This window comes from Neofelis nebulosa, chromosome 10, assembly GCF_028018385.1.
Source record: "Neofelis nebulosa isolate mNeoNeb1 chromosome 10, mNeoNeb1.pri, whole genome shotgun sequence".
In the NCBI taxonomy this organism is placed as follows: Eukaryota; Metazoa; Chordata; class Mammalia; order Carnivora; family Felidae; genus Neofelis; species Neofelis nebulosa.
Window position 1 is genome coordinate 115,374,958 of NC_080791.1, and position 5,827 is coordinate 115,380,784.

General features: G+C 50.1%; 1 long non-coding RNA gene across 2 annotated transcripts in view; it reads right to left on the reverse strand.

Moving 5' to 3' along the window:
• LOC131488392 (uncharacterized) overlaps positions 1 to 5,827 on the reverse strand; it is a 32,452-nt gene that overhangs the window by 23,256 nt on the left and 3,369 nt on the right. The window lies entirely within an intron of this gene.

Genomic DNA, 5,827 nt, shown 5'->3' on the forward strand with positions numbered 1-5,827 from the left:
AACAAAATTCTAAATGAATACTGACTGCATGAGTTAATAATAATTAATGATTATTCACAGATAGAGACAAACATGCCCTAAGGTTCCTGTATTGTCCAGGAAGTGCTGAAGTATATACTTCTATTAAGCTTTAATAAGTCACAGACGTACATATAATCTCTCGGGTAACTACTAAAATAATACTAAAAGAATGCAAAACTACCGAACCAGAGAAAATAATTTAAAAAAATCCAGAAAAAGGCAAAAGAAAAAAAGAGAGAAACAGAAACAGAACAGGCAGATACAACAGAAAGCCCAAAATATATCAGTGATTACACGTAAACAGTCTAAATTTTCCAATGAAAAGAGAGATCATCAGACTAGGAAACCCCACCAAATGTCAAGTACATTGTGCTTACAAGGAACACCTTAAATGAAAGAATCTAGAAATGTTAAAAGTAAGAGAATGGAAAGGAGCATACCGTGTAAGCACCATCCCCAAAAAAGCTGGCATGGCTGAATTATCCAACAGAATCAACTCTGGGACAAGCCTCACAAGAGAGAAATGTCACCGCTGGATCATAGCCGCAAAGTCAGGAGATGCACAGGGGAAGCTCAGGTGCACAGCCACGGTCACAACCACCCCAGACAGCTGGCTGGAAAAATGGAAGGCACAGTCCCTCCAGGTTTGCCAATACTGTTGCTGACCACACTTGGCTAAACTCATAGCAAGAGAAGCCAGTAACTCAAGGGACGAGGGGTCAGAAAAGAGACAGGGAGAGGAGGGCGCTTGTTGGGATGAGTACTGGGTGTTGTATGGAAGCCAATCTGACAATAAATTATATTAGAAAAATAAATAAACAGGTAAACTCAAAAAAAAAAAAGAAAGAAAGAAAAAGAGAGAAGAGAAAAGAAAAGAAAAGCGAGAGGGAGAGATTTATTTTGGGTGCTGGCAGTGAGGGGAGGTGGCAGGCTCAGGCCTTACCAACCAACCTCTCTGCCAGCAAGAGGGACACCTCCAGTTTCACAGGGAAAGGTTCAGGGCAGGCAGGGAGCGCACCATCAGGGCAGGGTCGGTATGTGTTCAGTGTGTGGTCACGGGTTGGGGAGGGGACACGTGAGGTGTGGTCTTCTAGGCATTCCATTGACATCAGGGCTTTTCTAGCCTGGCGGTTGGAATGTTCCAGTCACTGCAGAACATCCTCATCAATGCCTCAACAAAGTGCAAAAAGAAATCAGAAAAATGGGTTTCAGTCCGAGCATGAGTTAAGTGGTCTTGCCTGTGTGTGGTTTTCACTGCTGCGGTTGGTCTGTTGTTGAGCAGCAGGGCTTGCTAACAGAGAGGGAGCATCTCCAAGGAGAAGGAATCTCTTTGCTGGGATGCTAAGATGACTTCAAACATGGTGCTGGTAACACAGTCTGGAGACAGAAGAGCACAAACCTAACAGAACTGAAAAGAGACACACGATCGTGGCCAGAGGGCCAACACTCCTCTCTTAAGCAACTACTCGACGAGACAAAAGAATCCACGAAAGGTGTAGAGGAACAACAACAACAACAAAAAGATTAACAAACCTGACACGGCTGACAGTTATCTTATAAAAACCGTCCCAGGAAGAAAAGAAAAGTCTAGGTAGTTCTAGAACTACTAAAGAAAGAGCATCCATGATGTAAAAACTTCCTACAAAGAAATAAAAGAATTCACTAGCAGATTCTATCAAACATTTAAGGAATAATTAACACCAATATTACACAAATGCTTTGAAAAGACAGAAAAGGGGAAACATTTCCCAACTAACTTTAAGAGGCCACCACAACCTTGGTACCGAAACTACAGTCCCCTCCCACTCAACAGAAACGCTCACATACATTCAGCAAACGGCACGTACATTCACAGCAATGCGAAAACCTACTGGTTTGGAAAGAGTCGTACACCAAGAAGGAATGGGTAGGTAGAGTGTGGTTTGTCCACGCAGTAGAAAACAATACAGTGTGGACCACAGACCACTGCCGCTCACAACGAAATGATGGCGGTTACTCACACAGCTGTTCAGCAAAGAAAAGGTATCATGCAATATATAATTTATTTTTATTAATTTTTTGATATTTATTTTCGAGAGAGAGAGAGAGAGAGACAGCATGTGAGTGGGGGAGGGGCAGACAGAGAGGGAGACACAGAATCCAAACCAGGTTCTGGGCTCTGAGCCATCAGCACAGAGCCTGATGTGGGGCTTGAACCCATGAACTGTGAGATCATCACCCGAGCTGAAGTCGAACACTTAACTGACTGAGCCACCCAGGCACCCCAAATTCCATTTATATAAATCTCAAAAACAGGCAGAAGGAGATCAGAAGAGAGGTTATTTGAAACCCCCGTGCCTTTGCATATGCTTTGCTCCATACCACGTTAGGTATGGAGGCATCAAATATCTCCTGTACGAAGCCGCCCGCCTGGCCTCACCACGGTAACTGACCAAGGCCTTTGGTGCCCACCACTGCACAGCTGTCCCACCAGCTCCTGTGGGCAGGCTCTTGTTTTTAATGTTGTTCGGTTCTCAGAGGCTGGCTCAGGGTCCGACCCGGGGTCCTATAGGAACGTCTAATCCTTGTAGTGTTTACGTGCAGGAGGGAGGAGGTCACTCCTGCGCCCACACCACCCTGCCAGCACGGAACGCAGGACTCTCGGAGTGCGCACTGCCCCCCCCCCCCCCCCCACCGTGACTGGCCTGCTTCCTTACTACAGGACTGAAATCAGCTCCTTAAAGCCCAAATCTTCTCCCTCAGGGCAAGGAGCTGACCAGGGTATGCAAAGGCTCCCCTACCCCTGCTTCAACGTGAACTTCCTCCCGCCAAATGACAGAACTCCGCCCGGAGATCAGAGGGTACTCTACGGAAAGTGGAGAACACAACCCGGCGGGCCCTCTCTAGCGTAAGGTGAAAGCTGTCAGTTGCGTGACTGCTCACACGGGAACGCAGAGCAGCCGCAGGTCCAGCTCAGTTCTCAAACACCCGCTACCTCGCTCTGAATGGCTTCTGTCTCACCGGGGGCGAGGCTGGGGAAATCCAGCGCGCTCCCTGCGTCCACCACGTGCACTTTTCCGTGTCTTGTGTTTCAATAAGCAAGGTATTTTTCTAACGGAAAATGTTTACGAAAGTACAAACGCCGCAGGGGCCCCGCCCAAAGACGCGTCTGGTTAAGCGTGTCTGACTGCTTGGCTGGTGGCACTACAGTCTCTCCGGGATGGCATCTCAGAAACACACACTGGGGTCTCCCTCCTCAGCCCCTCCGCTCCTGTTTCCTGAGACCCTCTATGTCGGGACCCTGCAACGGGCTCGAGGGAGTGGCAAGAAGAATCCAAAGGCTTTCTACTTCAGGAAACATGGAGTCTGGTGGGGACAGAGGCATAAGGGTGGGAGCAGGTGGGAAGGGGCCGAGAACTCATGTCCGTCGGACGCCTGTCTGGGGCTGGATCGAGAAGACGGTGCACGCTGGAAGCGGACGAGAGTGGTCACCTCCAGGAGGGACGATACGAAACTGCAGCCGGGGTGCCTCTATGCAGCAAAGATCCCGCGGCAGCTGAACTCAGTTTAAGAACGAAGATAAAGACTTAGCTGGGAGAATCAGGTGAGTTCAAAAATAAAGACCTAAGTCCCGGTGAATCCCACGTGGCCCCCTTTGTCTGGGACGCACGTGCAGTGGTGACCTTCAAGTTCAGCTTCACTGGTCCTCACAGCAGCCAAGTCCTCACATCCGCATGGATGTCACAAAGGGGACCAAACAGGGCCAAACCCTTGTTTTAAACAGTTTTCTTTACCCTTACAAGAATTTCAGGAAACAAATCTAAGAGGTTATAGCACAGAAAAGAATAAAATGAAAGTAGACCATTTTAGCAGCTTTCCAAAAATGTGATTCTTGCGGTAGGCGAGGGAGCCACTCCCACAGTCAGCCTGGGAGAGCCGGTCCGGTGTCCCGGGATGAAGTCGAAACCTCACACCCAGAGTCCAGCTAAAGGGCCCTGTTTCTGCATTGCACACTCACATAAGCAATGTTTAGAGCCCACGCGTGTGAGCACTGACCTGCACTATGTCACGGAACCCGCGCCACCTGGAGGGAGGTAGCTGGTGGCACTAGTGCACACGTGAAAATGACCAAGCTTAGAGGGGCACGGTGTCTGCCCGTGGTCACCACAGGGCAAGGTCACGCCCAGGTCAGCTGGTTCCAGGCCCTGGGCTCAACCATCTCCTTTGAAGACAACCAGTAGAGCAGTTTAATAAAATGCCAAAGATCAACTCTGACACATAGTTCCCATATTTGCAAACCTCATCTGCCAAAATGTCAATTCTGAGAAATGGGGACTAGTCCACAACTTCTTCATGGATAAGCACCCGAAATGTAAGTCGCAACATTTATGGACTACAGTTCGTGATGTCTATTCCCGTGAGAACATTTCTGATCCCTGCTCAGACATGTACTCACTTTAGGCCCAATTCCAACAGTCTTAGACTATTATTTCCCAATAAACACAGAAATGAACTAAAACAGAGACAACAAGACGGGTACATCTGGCACCAGCACGTAATCTTAAGATATCACGTGAGTATCACCATGTTTCGGCAAAAACAAGTGCCCAGATTTCTTCTCCCTCCTCGAATCCACCCAGCTTTGTAATACCTGTAGGGCATCTGTGACCCCTGCGGCCTTCACTGCTGCCCCACGTGTGGCTCCAGGTGGCAGGCCTTGGCCTTGCTTACCCCTCCTTCCTCCCAGGCACCTGCAGAGGTGCTGGCTCACAGAAGGTCTCCCAAAGTTTGCTGAAACTAACTTTAGAAAAGTTCATCAAGGTCAGTATGCTATGTCTGTAGAACAGGAAAGTGCGTAGTATAATTAAATACTCAATTCATATTAAAACTGTTAAAATAAAATTCTGGCGCTTAAGGAGTAAGTTCTCGAGAAAAGCCAGTTTTTTCCTGAGCACCCTCCCATCCCTTTTGCTCCGGGAGCCGGAGACGGCTTCCCCTACCAGCCTGTCAAGCACAGCTGCTTTCTCTCCTGGAGGGCGGGTCCCTGTCCTCCTTGCTCTTGACTGCTGCTTCCAGACCTTTCTTCCCCTTCTCCGTAAAACTCTCAGCTTTCAATTTTATGCCCCCGATTGAGCGCCACTTGTTTCAGTCTGTGGACACCTGGCCACGCCCCTCATCAACCCGTGGTCCCGCAGGGAACCCTCCCAGGCCGGGCCTCGGCTCCCACGGTTCCCTCCACCAGGGATTTCTGCCTGGTCTGCTCGATGTCCAACCCTCAGCACCTACAGCACAGCCGGGCACAAGGGGTTATATAATAAACATTTATTGAATGAATGCACTTGAGTGGGGCACAGAATTAGAACAGCTCTTGACAGGGTTAGACAAATGAAACACTGCGCACAGATTACAAACGTCGCCTTGTGAATAACACTCTTTCCTACAAAATCATCTTTTCTGTCTCTCTACTCGTGTATACTCTCCAGCTCTAACGCGCAGTCGATGCTCCGCAGAGCACCGCCGTACACAACCTACGAACCGAGGCCCCAGCCCCATCACGTTAATGTCACTGCCTGGACCCGGCGTCCGAGACACGCCACGGCACGCGCCTTCTGCCCCGGCCGGTGGAGCCGGGACCACCTATTCCGCCCTGCGGCCACGTGAGACCTCGGAGACCAGGTGCTCCGCCTCGGAGAAAAGCTGCCCGGGCCCCGCCTCATGCGAGGCCCCGCCCCCGCCCCAGGGCCCCGCCCCCCCCACGAAGCCCCGCCCCGCCGGCACTAGTGAGGCCGTCTAGGCCCGGCCCCCTACCGCCTAGGTCCCGCCCCTC